At 43.5% G+C, this 17277-nt stretch overlaps 1 protein-coding gene across 1 annotated transcript in view; it reads right to left on the bottom strand.

Moving 5' to 3' along the window:
• Positions 1–3243, bottom strand: part of PCGF5 (polycomb group ring finger 5) — a 162993-nt gene extending 159750 nt beyond the window's left edge. Inside the window, exon 1 of the mRNA XM_049855734.1 lies at positions 3155–3243. The gene's annotated coding sequence lies outside the window, so the exon portion shown is untranslated. The remainder of the gene's footprint in view (positions 1–3154) is intronic.
• Positions 3244–17277: the final 14034 nt, after the last annotated feature.

Genomic DNA, 17277 nt, shown 5'->3' with positions numbered 1-17277 from the left:
TGAAAATGATCACAGCTACTCTTACGAAAAGGAAACTGCTAGACGCTCACTTTTCTTCAGCAGTGACTTGGAGGTACTAAGTTCTGAACATACTGCTCCAAGACTGAAGCTGGTTAATATGCTTCCCAAGTTTCTTATTTATAACGATATAACATTCATTAAAGTTAACCCCATAAGGGGGTACCATTAAACACAATATTTGAATACTTTTTCCATTATATCGCTGACTTATAACTTTCATTCTTTACAACTAAGTCATTTAAGATGCTTAAGATACAATTTTAAACACCACCTTTTATCCACCTGTCTGCAGAAGTAAGTTATTGACGTTAACAACAATAACAAATAATCAATTAAGGCTTCCTAAGAGATGGAACTCTTACATTCATTTAGTTAAATTAATACTTCTTTTAAGTGCTACCTACCATGAACCTTTCCAAACTGCAGCTAAATGTGAAGATGGTGCACTGGGAGTGGTGAGGGAGGGATAGAGAAATGTCAATATTTCCAATATGAGTGGAGACATACAGTACCATGGAAATTTGACTTTGTTGATTCCATTTCAGTATCCTACATTTTTATTTTTCCACTAGCACAGATAATGTTTTTAATCATCCATTGGTTTATACAGTAACCCACTTCCTCTTGACAAGGCTCCAGATGCCTTATTTTCCTTCACACTACTTAAAACATGATGCTCAATCAAACCCTCCAGCGCAGGGCAGAAAGTGAATCAATCAAAAGTAACTGTGAATTTGAACTGTCAGACAGTCTTACAAGAAATCAGGGAAAAGGGCAGAATCTTCTGAATGGCAATTAACAACATTCGTTCACTAGTCAACAAATACTGACTGACTGGGCCCTGGTGGCACAGTGGTAGAGCATTTGGCTGCTAACCAAAAGGTCGGCAGTTGGAACCCACCAGTCGCTCCTTGGAAACCCTATGGGGCAGTTCTACTCTGTCCTATAGGGTCACTATGAGTAGGAATCATCTCGATGGCAAAGGGTTCGGTTTGGTTTTAGTTTAATCCATGCCAGGCACTGTTCCAGGTGCTAAGCTCAACACAGTGAACAAAACAGACAAAAACCCCTGCCCTAGCGAAGCTTACAGGAGTCCCTCGGTGGTGCAAAGGCTTAAAGCGCTGGACTAGTGACCAAAGGTTGGTGGTTCAAACCCACCCAGAGGCAGCTCAGAAATAAGGCCTGGTGAGCTGCTTCTGAAATGTCACAGCACTGAAAACACCATGGAGCAGTTCTACTCTGCACACATGGGGTCTCCATGAGTTGGAATCAACTCCACTAGCAACGAACAACAGTGGAGTTTACACTGTAGTCGGAAGACTCAGGACCCAAACAACGCACAAACAAAATAATTTCAGGGAGCGATTAAATGCTATGAAGAAAATAAAATAGGACTATAGGGTGGTAACTGGGGGGAGGGATGGAGAGCTACTTAAGGTGATCAAGAGGGCCTCTTGGAATAGATGGCATCTGAGCTGAGTCCCAAACGATGAGAAAACGTACCTCTTAATCCTGCAAGGGTGGGGTGGAATGGGAACGAAGCCAGTTAGTCATTAAGGACCATCACAGTGGGAAAACGTCTACAGTCATGAATGGCAAACTAGTTCGCTTTTAGAATTTGGCTAAAAATCGTTGAATAGGACTCCTCTACTGAAGAAGCTACTTATTCTCCTTTAAAGGTTTACTTACTTTTTCATTTTTTGCTGATCACTTTAGGGGTGCTTAAAGAAAGGCAATTACTGAAAGAATTCCTTCGGAGCTCCGACAGCTTACTTGACACCATTCAAATTCTGAATGAGACAAGACCCAGCCCTGCAGCGAATCAGGGCTTCTCCGCCGACTCATTAATGCAGCCAGGTTGAAGCTTGTAATCTTTCCAAGAACGCGAAACAAGCCTTGGAAAATCTTGGGAGCCTGACCCTCAAAGTTACTGTGGAAGGAATGAAAAAGCAAAAAACAAAAACGCCGCCCTTTTGCACTAACTCTCCCCCGCCTCTCTAGGCGTCATCACTGCAGAAGGGCCGCTCTTTCCCGGGTCAGAGGCACACGGCGAGTACGCGCACGTGTGTGTACCCCGCATGAATCATCCGCGCTCGGTCCGCGGGGAGATGATTCATTCAGCGCCTTGGAGCTCCCGGCCACAGGTTCGGGGCGTACTATGACGGCCGCACACGCAGCTTCCTTAATATTAAACAAATGTTTCAAAGTACAAACGCCTGCAGCCAGAACGTGTAGATCCAGGCAAGCCGGCGGAGGGGAAACAGCACGTTTCGGCCTCGGCCCGAGTGTTCCCGGGGCAGGAAGGGGACAGGCGGGCACGTTCGCCCTCCACGGCCCGGCACGAGCACGGGCGGCGCCCGCAGGGGGCACCGAGGGCGCACAGGTGGGTCCCCGCCGGGCCCCGCGCTTCCTCCCGCCCCTCGCGGAAGGCCAACTCGCCCTCGCCAACGCGCCTCCCGCTCGCCCCTTCTTCCCTCGCCGTGACATCTTATATAATAACCCCAGCTAATCAAAACGGAAGCGACGCGCGCTGCCGGGGCCCGTCTCCTGGCCCAGAGCAGATGCTCACGCCCCGAACCCGCGGCCCCCGAACTCGGCGCCGGGGCGCGCGGCTCCCACACTCCCGGGCGGGCGAAGGGCCCGAGCGCCGCCTCGGCTCGTCCCTTCTTGGTGAATGCGCTGCTGTTGCCGGTCCCCGTCAGGAAGCCGCGAGCGTCACAAACTGCGTCAGCTTCTTCAAACACATTTCATGGTCTCCCTCCAGCCAGGGAGCCGGCTGCTCCCGTGGCGGGGCCGCGGCCGGGGCTGGAAGGGGCCACTCTAGGGAGGAGAAAGTTCCTCGGGGCCCTCCCCTTCCCCGCACAGCGCCCGGCCCCGCCGCGCCTTCAGCCCCTTTCCCGCGGCCGCCGCGCTCCTGGCGACGCTCCCTCAGCAGCGCAGCCCACGAGCCCGCACCAATGTCACGTTGGGCAACTTGTGTCCCCAGGGGGCCGAGCGGCCCCCTCCCGCCCCGCCCCGCGCCGGGGGCCTCCCCCGCTCTCCCTCCTGGCCCAGCGGAAAACGGCGACGCCAGAAACTTCCCCGGGCCCCGCTGGGCGGGGAATCAGCCTCGATCTCCGCGCATCGCCCTTACCTTGCTCTCCAGAGGCCACGATCCGGGCGGGCCGCGCGTGGCGCGTGGTGCGCGCGCGCGCGTGGGGCGGTAGGTGAGGGAGCCCGCGCCGGCGGGGCGGGGCGGGGCGGCGGGGCGGCGGGGCGGCGTGGGGGGGCGAGCGGCGCGGGGCGGGAGGCTGGGCCGGCCCGGCCGGCGCGAGGAGAGCGGAACCCGCGGCAGCGACCGCGGCGGGCGCGGGGCGAGTGCGCGGAGGGGGCGGAGGAGTTGCCGTGGGTTTGTTTACGCATTGCTGCCCGGCTCGGGGCACAGCCCGCACTCCCTGATTGGACACAAACTGGGGCACAGCCTCTCGCCGCCGCCTGCCGGGCCTCCTCCAGCCGCCGCCGCGCAGCTCCCGGAGCGCCCTGCCTGGCACGGCCCGCGGCGGCTGCCCAAGGCGGCCGTCGAGCTACGCGTTTGCCCAGGGCTCAGAATCGCCCACCTGTAGTGGCCCGACCTTGGCAAGGGGAAATCCAAAACTTCTGAGACTGTAGACGTTGTCTCATGCAGCCGCAGAAGGGACACTTTTTTTTTTTCTTTTCCATGGACGGAGAAAGCTTGCCCTTGAATGGGTAGAAATGCAGCTCAAATATACCCCTTTGGCGGCGGTCAAGCCGAGGTTTCCTGTACAAGCTGCCTCAGGAACGCACTGTTCGGTCCCCTTCCTCCAGGTTGTTTCCTATCTGTCCTCCGCTCAGCGCTTAAAAGTTGCCATCCCAGATGTGACCTTGCCACACTGATGCTCGAGATCCTTCGATGACTCTCCATGGCCTCAAGCCCCAGTTCCTTAGCCTCAGAACCCCCCATCCCCATGCTGCTCCACGTTTCATCCTCCTCTCCATCCCCCACTCTTCCCTAAAGCACCTGTCTGTAGACAGCACCTCAAATGCCTCTGTCCTTCCACACTTGATTTTGACTCCACGCTCCTCTTCTGCCAGAAAATCCAGTAGTTACTTCCCCCACCTGTCAAATCCCTGCTCCTTGTAACTCAGTTTGTGTACCAACTCCGTGCAGCCTCCCTGGACCCCAAGCAGAATCCCTGCTTGTGGCTGGCATCATTCTGACTTGGGGGGTCAGTCGTGTGCCTGCTCTGGCTCCCCAGTAAATTGTGGATTCCTTCAGAATAGAAGCCTGATTTTACCCAGCTGTGAATACGGGAAAGATGAAAGCTGTAAAAATAAGATTGTCTTTGAGTGTCTGCAGCTCCTGGTCTCCTGATAGACCAGCCCACAGACCTCATCTTGCAAAAAGCAACACTTCCAAAAACTGAAAATGTCTTCCATTTTTCCTGTGTCTCTGTGTCTTCTCCCCACCACACCTAGGTATGTGTCCTTCATACTCATCATGAGCACCTGATAACCCTTGGGTGGATAGAATTGAATGTTCCCTAAGCCAAGGCCCAAGGGATCAAAGTGAATAGAGTAAATCATGAACGAATAGATATGAATCCAGTCATTTTACGGATAATTCCTAGGTTTCAAGTCTCCCTTACACTGGACAGCTAGTGTGGATTTCTCACTCAGATAAAACATGGGAGAAGTGAACCCTGACTCCTGGGATGGCTGGATTTCTTTCTCTTTGGAGGCACTGTTTCCAGTTCTATTGGGAAAGATGTGATTGAACTCTGGGGGTGAATCCAAGTGAAAGGAAAGTTTTCCTTCTCAGATAATTCAATAGTGGTAATGTAATGCAGTGAATTAGTTACAAAGGTGTTAGAAGAACTGGAAGTGAAGCCAAGGGAAGGTGAGGCAATCCTGAGATTAGCAGTTGCTGGAAGCACGTCCTCCCCTTGGGCTGGAGGGACAAAGGGAGGAAGCTACCAGACCATGAAGGACATGTCCAGTGGGAGCTGGAACCATGAAGGATGCACAGCTACTGCTGGAGACGCTTCCTCAAGCAGAGAGAGGGGGAGAAATACCCTGGCTTCTCCCTTGCCACCCTCCAGTGTCTCTCCAGGGCCACCCACTGGTAGAAAACAGGAGAGTCCAGTAGACCAGAGGACAGGGGACAGGAGTCAGAACCCCTATAATACAGACCAGAACAGGAAGAAAGACTGGATCTGAGCACAGTGGCAAGTGACTGGTACTATACCCTTGGGTGCTACCTACACAAGTTGCTTCTGGGACTCTACCTTTAGGTGGAATTCTGCAGGGACAGCTCAGAGTCTTCTTCTTGAGCCCCAGAAATCCCATGTTCTTTCTTCTCCCTCTTTGTCCTTTAGCTTCGTTTTCCCCTTCTATCCTTCTCTCTTCTACCGCCACTCCCTTACATTTCCTTTTCTCCCCAATATTCTCTATCTGTGGCTCTCATTTTTCTCCTCGTGTTCCCATATATCTCCTCCTTTTTTCCCCACTGGATCTCTTCTCATTTTACTTGTCTTCCTCCTCCCTAGGTGTCTTAGTCATCTAGTGCTGCTCTAACAGGAATACCATAAGTGGATGACTTTAACAAGCAGAAGTTTATTCTCTCACAGCTTAGGAGGCTGGAAGTCCAAATTCAGGGTCTCAGCTCCAGGGGAAGGCCTTCTCTCTCTGCCGGTTCTGGGGCAAGGCCCTTATCATCAATCTTCCCCGATCTAGGAGTGTCTCTGCACAGGAACCCTGGGTCCAAAGGATGCGCTCTGCTCCCCGCGCTGCTTTCTTGGTGGTATGAAGTCCCCATGTCTCTGCTCAGTTCTCTCTTTTATATCTCAAAAGGGATTTACTTAAGACGCAACCTAATCTTGTAGTTTGAGTCCTGCCTCGTTAACATAACTGCCGCTAATCCCACCTCATTAACATCAGAGATAGGATTTACAGCACATAGGAAAATCACATCAGATGACAAAATGGTGGACAATCACGCAATACTGGGAATCATGGCCTAGCCAAGTTGATACTCATTTTGCGGGGGCACAATTCAGTCTATAACACCAGGCAAGAAGGACGGCAGCCTTCTTCAGCCTGAAGGAGATGACCAGGTTCCTATCGTAGGTAAGGAGACTGGGAGCTACCTCTAGGCACAGTGCCAGACATTTTACATATGTTACTGCATTTAACCCTTACCTCACACCTACTAGCTAGGCACCATTGGATATACTTTTGGTGGGTTTACAATTGCCTGTTGCAGGGAAAGCTTTGTTAGTGCATATCACCAAAGAACACCAAGCCCTCCTGTAATTCAGTGTGTCCAAACTTTCAAAAAAAAAAAAAAAAAACTGTGATGAAAGTGTTTTCTTAAGTTTCTTTATCTGTATATGTCTCCCTGTACCCTTTCTTCTATCCTACATCTATTCTTTTCCTTAGCCTAGATATTTCCTCCAGGTCCAACCCCCAACAGTCTAACACACCCCCACTCTAAATCTCCAAAGATTCAGAATGGCTACTTGGAGGAGGTAGCATGGCAGCGGCTTTTGAAGACTGGGTAGAACTTCAGTAGATGGAGGTTGAGGAAAGGCATTCTTGGTAGACAGTAAATACTGTGGTCCAACTTGACTGAAACGTGGAAAGTTTAGAAAATGAGTCCATATTTCAGAAATTTGACTCTAGATCTCAGTTTTCCAAGATAGACTGCTCAGACACACAGATCGACCATAAAAAGGTGTAATAAATATAAGTACAATTCATAAAATTAAAATCCTAACTTTTTAGAGCCAGGGAGGAGTTTAGGCATTGTCTGGCCCAATATATCCATTCTAAGTAATGGAACTGAGGCCCAAAAGACTCAGTGACTTGAATATCATGGTGGTTAAGCATTAACTGCCTGTATTCAGCTTTCAGCTTTAACAAATATTAGATTATATGACTTTGAACTTCTCTGTGATTAAGTTTCCTCATCTATAAAATAGGAAAACAGTAGACTCTACCTCAGTAGATTGTGAGAATTAAATGTGTTACAAGTAAAGCATGTAGCACAATACTTGGTATATAAAACAAAATAAAACCTGTTGCCGTAGAGTCAATTCTGATTCATAGCAACCCTATAGGACAGAGCAGAACTACCCCACAGAGTTTCCAAGAAGCGGCTGGTAAATTAGAACTGCCTACCTTTCGGTTAGCAGCCAAGTTCTTAACCACTGTGCCACCAGGGCTACCCTGACATATAGTCATTACTTAATAAATATAGGGGGATATTATGATTGCCCATGGCTATCCAGCTAGTAAATACCAGAGCCAGAGCTGGTTCCCTATTCAGTGTCCTCTCCATTACTTGAAGTTACGGTCCTTGTTGAATGCTCCTCTGGTTTGCTGTTTAAAGATGTTTTCAGTTATCTTTCTAGCTCAAATTCCTCTACCTTTCCTGCTACCTACTCCTGCCACTCCTGGTTTCCACCAGTAGCCTCAGTAATGCTGACACACTTTGAAGATCTGGGGGCTAGAGGAAAATCCATGAAAAATTAGTAATGCTCATGTGTTTCATAGTCAGCGATACCATTTCCAAATTCTGACATAGTAAAATTTCACTAATTTAAATGGCAAAGGACCATTGTTGAATTCAACGGGTTTGAATTACCTGTCTTTCTTCAGCCTAGACAATGTCAAACCTACCAGCTTAAATTTTAGTAGATCTTTAGGTAATTCACTGGGACCAAGAAAAAGCTTGCCTTTAATTCAGAGTGTCCAAACCTTCAACATAACTGTTTTCATGGATTGAATTGTGCCACCCCAAAATATGTGTCAACTTGGTTAGGCAGTGATTCCCAGTATTGTGTGGTTGTCCTCCATTTTGTGTTTGTAAGTTTCCTATGTGTTGTAAATCCTAATCTCTGCCTGTAGTTATTGAGGCAAGATTAGATTATGTTAAAGAGGATTCGGGTGGGATTGTAACACCCTTTACTAAGGTCACATCCCTGATCCAATGTAAAGAGTGTTTCCCAGGGTGTGGCCTGCACCACCTTTTATCTTACAAAGGATAAAAGGAAAGGGAAGCAAGCAGAGAGTTGGGGGCCTCATACCACCAAGAAAGTGGTGCCGGGACCAGAGCACATCCTTTGGACCTGGGGTTCTTGCACAGAGAAGCTCCTAGTCCAGGGGAAGATTGATGAGAAGGACCTTCCTCCAGAGCCGACTGACAGAGAAAGCCTTCCCCAGGAGCTGACATCCTGAATTTGAACTTCTAGCCTACTTGACTATGAGAAAATAAATTTCTCTTTGTTAAAGCCATCCACTTACGGTATTTCTGTTATAGCAGCACTAGATGACTAAGACAACTATAATGGAAGAAAAAAGTCTTTTCTGTCCATCCACTTTTCCTGTCTAAGTCCCCGGTCCCACTTTTTAAAACTCCCCAAGTCCCATGACCTCATGTAGTCCACTCTCTCTGGACTGTAGGAGTCTTGAGGCAATGAACCACGACTTATTATTTTCCCTCTAGAACCCACTCAGTGTCTGCAGTATAACAAGCACCTATGTGTTGTTGAATTGAATGACTCAAGCTATGCCATACATACCAAAAGGATGCCTTCCTCCTCCCCCTTCAAATCTTTGTCTCCTCAATTGACTGTTCCTAGCTAGTTGTCAGCCTGCTGGAAAGCATGACAGCAGCTGAATGTGAAATAAATATGCATTTTACAATACAAAATACATTCAACAGGGTTTATTTTAATGGTGTAAATCCAGGCAGAATTTTAAGAGGGTCAGGAAGACATTTTTTGGGCAGCTGGAGTTTCCCAACACCTTCTCATCACAGCACACAAACTGAAGCTTCTATCTCCTATAAATAAAATCTATTTGACTTTCATTGTTACACATTTTACTTTAGATTTCTTAAGTTATCTTGTAAACTGCCTTTATTCTATATTTGGCTATATTCATTATTCTAAGTCATTCCTTAAAATGTCTTAAAAGTAATAATCTTTAAAAAAAAGTCAATAAAAGTCTCATTTTTCTCATTTACTTCAAAGCCAGACTAATGACCTAACACCTTTGGTCACTAAATGCCTCCTTAATCCCTGAAATCTTCCTTCTACTTCCTCTAATGCTTCCTTTATGAAGCTGGAAGAAATATAAAGGATTCTAGATCAACTCCTCATTTTATGAAAAAGAAAACTGAGGTATAGAGATGATAGTGGCAAAATCTTGAGTGCCCCAAAGGCTTATCCCATGCTCCGTCCCCTACCACGTGTCTTTAAAATACACCTAAAAGCAGACTTCCCATTGTCAACTCTCCTTCTTCCCTATTTCTGTCAGTGGTCATGGTCCTTTAGATTTTTTAGGGTTAAAGTGGGTGATCTTTGACTCCTCCCTCTCTTTAGCCTCCTTTTTCTCCGCTTCAGGATATCTTTCTGACTTGTCTTTCTAATTTGAACTGTCCTCTGGTTCAGGACATTTTCTCTTCACAACAGTGTCACTGTAATAGGTTGCTAATGGTTTCACTCTCTCCGATATCTTCCTCTTACACAAAATGAACCTAGCAGAACCACCGTGATATAAAAAAAAAATTTTTATAGTTATAATGAAATGGTGTCATTTGCCATACAAAATCAAATTCAACTTGCATTTGGACTGCCAATAAGATACAGGTTTATTATTGCCAAGCCTTCCCAATTCTGAAGCATATACTAGTGGCATTGCACAAGTTATTTTATTGTTGTTATTTGTAATCATTGTCATCACCTTAAAGGACAGAGAAAACCTTTTTTCCACTTTCCTTCTCAACTCCTTTCCAAAGTTGAGCTATAGCATCACTTCAGGAATAGATGGATACTTTGTGATAGTTAGTGTGCTATGTACCACTTGTTTTTCCTTCCCCAAGAGAAGCTGGAAGGATTGTTTTCTTAGGGGCTATTGTACTCCTCAGGCCCTGTAATCAGCCTGGTCTTCCCTATCCCCACTCTGCCTTCCATATGTTCTTGATAAAATGGGGATCATACTGGCAATTTCTGACCCAGAGTAGTTCATAATGACAGACCACAAATTTGTTCCCTGATTGTTCCTGTGGTTCCTCTAAGGCTTTCTCATGGATGGGACCAGAAAATTCTCTGTGTCTAACTCTGTTTGATCTTCTATCTAAAATATTTCTGCCTCAGAAAACAATTTAGGAAAGGGAATCTCCCCAGTGGCTTTCCATCAAATACCACACCAAATAATTTTTTTGGTCTCTACTATAGAATTTCATTTCCTTCCCTTAGGGCACTTATTGCACCATGATCATTAAATGGTCTGATTTAACTGTCTTCTTCCTTTTGATGATACTAAAATCAAAACAAAACACTTTATTACCTGTTTTCCAGTCCCTTTCCAGGTGTTCTATGAATTCGTCTTTGGCCCACTAGATTTCTGCATTGAATGTGATAAACCATGCCTTCCCTACGCCCTTGCTTCAAGTATGTGTTTTGCCCCTGAGCATCTGGTTGTTTATTTTTGAACATCTGGCCTTTTTGCTTATAGAACAAATTGACCATGACCTTCCAATAATGAGATATTCATAGATCCTATAATCCTAAAATGTTAAAGCCAGGAGGGATATTGTAGATAACAGAAGCCAATCAATTCTTTTTATATTGAGGAACAAATACCTAGAGAAGCTGAGTTTCAGATGCAAAGCCATGCAACCTATGAAGGGGGGAAGCTAGAGCCAGGCCCAAAACTTCTGCTTCATTAGTTTCTTTCAAGTTGCATAATGATACCTGGAAATAATAACATTAGGAATTCACAAGCGTCTTCTCCCAAAATGTTTGTTTTGCTATCAGTAATTTTCTTTGTATATCCCCAGGAGGCCCAGACGAATAGGAATTCTATGCTTAAAAATATTCAGGCATGAGAAGACAAGAATTAAAGAGATGGGAACTGTGTCCCTTAGTGATCATCTTCCTTTTCCAGTGGTACTTTATACAGTGCCTTGCACACAGTGAATCTTCAACATATGATAATGATGGTTAATGATGATCAGGTTTTATATTTCTTTGTTCTCAGTCCTTTTCTACTATTTTGTTCTCCACAGTGCCAGCTATTTCTGGATTTCAAGGCTTCTGTAAATCTGAAAGTTTCAGAAGGTTTGGCTCCCAGTAGGTCAGCTAGTTTAGAATTCTTTATGAGGGTGATAACCGGTTGAGTATTTAGTAGCTACCTTCCAAAATGATGGTGATAACTTCATATGGTTTGAGATCTACCCCCATGGACACACTATTGTGTCGAACTTAAGGCAGTTATTCAAGAGCATAATGACACAGTACAGAACAACCAGATGTCAGCCCAGATTGGGAGGTCACAAATAAAGTGAAAACACTGAAAATAGGGAAACAGAAACGTCAATATGTAGAAGATGACAACATTAAAACATAAAAGAGGGAATGTAGTCATGGATCTTTCATATGGAGAGGAAGTCAAGGTGATATAAAGAAATAAAATATTGATTTAAACTTAGAAAAACAGAGGTAAAAAATGGAGGTAAATACAAAGAAAACTAACAATCCTATACATGAAAATAAAGAATAACAAAACATAAAGACTCAGCAAATACAAAATCAACAAGAAAGAAAAAGGGGAAAACATATAAAGAAAAATGACTCAGCACAGAAAATTAAGTGGAACAAAGAAACTGTCAACAACATACACACAAAAAAAGACATCAAAATGAAAGCACTGCACATGTATCTATCAATAATTACACTGAATGTAAATGGACTACATGCACTGATAAAGAGACAGAGAGTGGCAGAATGGATTAAAAAACACAATCCGTCTATATGCTGCCTACAAAAGACACACCTCAGACTTAAAGACACAAACTAAAACTCAAAGGATAGAAAAAATATATCAAAATACAACAATCAAAGAAGAGCTGGAGCGGCAATATTAATTTCTGACAAAACAGACGTTAAAATCTACCACAAAGGATAAGGAAGGACACTATATAATGATTAAAGGGTCAATACACCAGGAGGACATAACCGTAATAAATATTTATGCATGCAATGACATGGCTCCAGAATATATAAAACAAACTCTAACAGCATTGAAAAGAGAGATAGACAGCTTCACAATAATAGTAGGAGACTTCAAAACACCACTTTCAGTGAAGGAGAGAACATCCAGAAAGAAGCTCAATAAAGACACAGAAGATCTAAATGCCACAAACAAGTTGACCTCATACACATATACAGAACACTCTACCCAACAGCAGCCAAGTAGACTTTCTTTTCCAATGTACACGGAACATTCTCCAGAATAGACCACATATTAGGCCATAAAGCAAGGCCTAACAGAATCCAAAACGTTGAAATATTACAAAGCATCTTTTCTGACCATAAAGCCATAAAAGTAGAAATGAGTAACAGAAAAAAGCAAGGAAAAAAAAATCTAACACATGGAAACTGAACAATACCTTGCTCAAAAACTACTGAGTTAGAGAAGAAATTAAGGACAGAGTAAAGAAATTCATAAAATCAAATGATAATGAAAACACATCCTACCAGAACCTTCGGGACACAGCAAAAGCAATACTCAGAGGTCAACTTGACCAAATAAAAAGAAAGCAGCAAAAGAAGCCCTCGGGCACCAGAAGAAAGCAAATAATAAAAATTAGAGCAGGATTAAATGAAATACAGAATAGAAAAACAATCGAAAGAGTTAACAAGACTAAAAGCTGATTCTTTGAAAAAATCAACCAAATTGATACACCATTGGTTTATCCAGTGGTACTTTACACAGTGCCTTGCAAACAGTGAGGCTTCAACAATATGATGATGATGATTGTTAATGATGATAAGGTTTTGTATTTCTTTGTTCTAAGTCATTTTCTACTATTTTGTTCTCCACAGTGCCAGGTATTTCTGGATTTCAAGGCTTTTGTAAGTCTGAAAGTTTCAGAAGGTGAAAAAGAACAACAGGAGAAGCAAATAACCTGAATAAGAAATGAAATGGGTGATATCACAACAGATCCAACTGAAATTAGAAGAATCATAACAGCATACTATGAAAAATTGTACTCCAACAAATTTGAAAACCTAGAGGAAATGGACAAACTTCTAGAAACACACTACCTAACTAAACTAACACAAACAGACATAGAACAAGTAAAGAAACCTATAACAAAAGAAGAGATCGAAAAGGTAATTAAACCCCCCCCCCAAAAAAAAGCCCTGGCCCTGATGGCTTCACTGGAGAATTCTACCAAACTTTCAGAGAAGAGTTAACACTACTACTACTAAAGGTATTTCAGTGCATAGAAAAGGATGGAATACTCCCAAACTCATTCTGTAAAGCCAGGTAAAGGACACCACAAAAAAAGAAAATTGCAGACCTCTATCCCTCATGAACGTAGATGCAAAAATCCTCAACAAAATTCTAACCAATAGAATTCAACAACATATCAAAAAGATAATTCACCATGACCAAGTGGGATTCATACCAGGTATGCAGGGATGGTTCAACATTAGAAAAACAATTAATGTAATCCATCACAGAAGTAAAACAAAAGACAAGAACCACATAATCTTATCAATAGACACAGAAAAGGCATTTGACAAAGTCCAACACCAATTCATGTTAAAAATCTCAGCAAAATAGGAATAGAAGGGAAATTCCTCAACATAATAAAGGGCACTTAAACAAAGCCAATGGAAACCCTGGTGGTGTAGTGGTTAAGTGCTATGGCTGCTCACCAAAGGGTTGGCAGTTCATATCTGCCAGGCACTCCTTGGAAACTCTAAGGGGCAGTTCTACTCTGTCCTGTAGGGTTGCTATGAGTTGGAATTGACTCGATGGCACTGGGTTATACAAAGCCAACAGCCAACATCACCCTAAATGGAGAGAGTCTGAAAGCATTCTCCTTGAGCACCGGAACCAGACAAGGATGCTCTTTATTACCACTCCTACTCCACACTGTGCTGGAGGCCCTAGCCAGCGCAATTAGGCTAGGAAAAGAAATAAGGGGCATCCAAATTGGTAAGGAAGAAGCAAAAGTATCTCTATTTGCAGATGATATGCTCTTATACACAGAAAACCCCAAACACTCCACAAGAAAACTACTGGAACTAATGGAAGATATCAGCAAAATATCCGGATACAAAATAAACATACAAAAATCAGTTGGATTCCTCTACACCAACAAAAATAACATTGAAGAAGAAATCACCAAATCAATACCATTTACAATACCCCCCAAGAAGATGAAATACTTAGGAATAAATCTAACCAGAGATGTGAAAGACCTATACAAAGAAAACTACAATACACTTCTGCAGGAAACCAAAAGAGACCTACATATGCGGAAGAAGGTGCCTTGCCCATGGATAGGAAGACTCAACCTTGTGAAAATGTCAATTCTACCCAAAGCGATCTATAGATACAATGCAATCCCAATCCAAATTCCAATGGCATTTTTTAATGAGATGGAGAAACAAATCACCAACTTCATATGGAAATGGCAAAGGCCCTAGATAAGTAAAGCATTACTGAAGAAGAAGAACAAAGTGGGAGGCTTCACACTACCTTATTTTAGAACCTATTATACTGCCACTGTAGTCAAAACAGCCTGGTACTGGTACAACGATGGATACATAGACCAACGGAACAGAATTGAGAATCCAGATGTAAATTCATCCACCTATGAGCAGCTGCTATTTGATAAAGGCCTGAAGTCCATTAATTGGGGGAGAAAACAGTCTCTTTAACAAATGGTTGTGGCACATCTGGATATCCATTTGCAAAAAAAAAAAATGAAACAAGAACCACACCTCACACCATGCACAAAAACTAACCCGAAATAGATCAGAGACCTAAATATAAAATCTAAAATGATTAAGATCATGAAAGAAAAAATACGGACAATGCTAGGAGCCCTAATATTTGGCATAAACAGTATACAAAGCATTACTAATGATGCGCAAACACCATAAGAGAAACTAGATATCTGGGAGCTCGTAAAAATCAAACACTTATGCTCATCCAAAGACTTCACCAAAAGAACAAAAAGACAACTTACAGACTGGGAAGAATTTTTGGCTACGACATACCCGATCAGGGTTTAATCTCTAAAATCTACAAAATACTGCAAAACATCAACCACAAAAAGACAAATAACCCAATTAAAAAATGGGCAAAGGATATGAACAGACACTTCACCAAAGAAGTCATTCAGGCAGCAAACCGATACAAGATGAAATGCTCACAATCGTTAGCCATTAGAGAAATGCAAAGCAAAACTACAATGAGATACCATCTCACCCCAACGAGGCTAGCATTAACCCAAAAAACACAAAATAATACATGTTGGAGAGGCTGTGGAAAGACTGGAACACTTATACACTGCTGTGTGAATGTAAAATGACACAACCACTTTAGAAAATAATTTGGCTCTACCTTAAAAAGCCAGATTTAGAAGTACCATAAGATCCAGCAATCCCACTCCTTCGAATATACCCTAGAGAAATAAGAGCCATCACACAAATAGATATATGCACATCCATGTTTATCACAGCACTGTTCACAATAGCAAAAAGATGGAAATAACCTAGGTGCCCATCAACAGATGAATGGATAAATAAATTATGGTATAGTCACACAATGGAATACTACGCAATGATAAAGAACAACGGTGAATCGGTGAAACATCTCATAACATGGATGAATCTGGAAGGCATTATGCTGTGTGAAATTAGTCACAAAAGAACAAATATTGTACGAGACTACTATTATAAGAACTCAAGAAAAGGTTTAAACACAGAAGAAAACATTCTTTGATGGTTACAGGGTGGGGAGGGAGGGAGAGTGGAATTCGCTAACTAGATAAAAAAAAAAAGATAGTAGACAAGAATTATCTTAGGTGAAGGGAAGGAGAACACACAATACAGATGAAGTCAGCACAACTGGACTAAACCAAAAACTAAGAAGTTTCCTGAATCCAACAGAACACGTCGAGGGACAGACTAGCAGGGGTGGGGGTCTTGTGACCATGGTTTCAGGTGACATCTAGATCAATTGGCATAACATAGTTTATTAAGAAAATGTTCTGTATCCCACTTTGATTAGTGGCTTCTGGGGTCTCAAAAGCTAGCAAGTGGCCATCTAAGATGCAACAATTTGTTCCAACCCACCTGGAGCAAAGAAGAATGAAGAACACCAAAGACAAGGAAAATATGAGCCCAAGAGACAGAAAGGGCCACATGAACCAGAGACACAATCAGCCTGAGTTCGGAAGAAGTAGATGGTGCCCAGCTACCACCAGTGATGGCCCTGACAGGGAACACAACAGAGAGTCTCTGATGGAACAGGAGAAAAGTGGAGTGCAGAACTCAAAACCTAGTAAAAAGGCCAGACTTAATGGTCTGACTGAGATTGGAGGGACTCTGGAAGACATGGCCCCAGAACTCTCCGTTAGCCCAAAACTAAAACCATTCCTGAAGCAAACTCTTCAGACAAAGATCATTGTCATTAGGTGCCATCAAGTTGGTTCCAACTCATAGAAATCCTACGTATCACAGAATGAAACCCTGCCCAGTCCTGCGCCGTGCTCACAATTATTATGCTTGAGCCCATTGTTGTAGCCACTGTGTCAAGCCATCTCCTTGAGGGTCTTCTTCTTTTCCACTGACCTTGTACTTTACCAAGCATGATGTTTTTCTCCAGGGACTGATCCCTCCTGACATGTCCAAAGTATGTAAAGATGCAGTCTCACCATCCTTGCTTCTAAAGAGCATTCTGGTTGTACTTCTTCCAACACAGATTTGTTTACTCTTTTGACAATCCGTGGTATATTCAATACTCTTCGTCAACACCACAATTCGAAGGCGTTAATTCTTCTTTGGTCTTCCTTATTCATTGTCCAGCTTTCACATGCATATGATGCGATTGAAAATACCATGGCTTGGGTCAGGCACACCTTAGTCTTCAGGGTGACATCTTTGCTTTTCAACACTTTAAAGAGGTCCTTTGGAGCAGATTTGCCCAATGCAATGCATCTTTTGATGTCTTGACTGCTATTTCCATGGCTGTTGATTTTGGATCCAAGTAAAATGAAATCCTTGACAACTTCAATCTTTTCTCCATTTATCATGATGTTGTTCATTGGTCCAGTTGTGAGGATTTTTGTTTTCTTTATGTTGAGGTGTAATCCATACTGAAGGCTGTGGTCTTTGATCTTCATTAGTAAGTGCTTCAAGTCCTCTTCACTTTCTGCAAGCA

The sequence above is a fragment of the Elephas maximus genome, chromosome 16 (assembly GCF_024166365.1).
Source record: "Elephas maximus indicus isolate mEleMax1 chromosome 16, mEleMax1 primary haplotype, whole genome shotgun sequence".
Taxonomy (NCBI): Eukaryota; Metazoa; Chordata; class Mammalia; order Proboscidea; family Elephantidae; genus Elephas; species Elephas maximus.
This window is presented reverse-complemented; position numbering and strand designations above follow the sequence as displayed.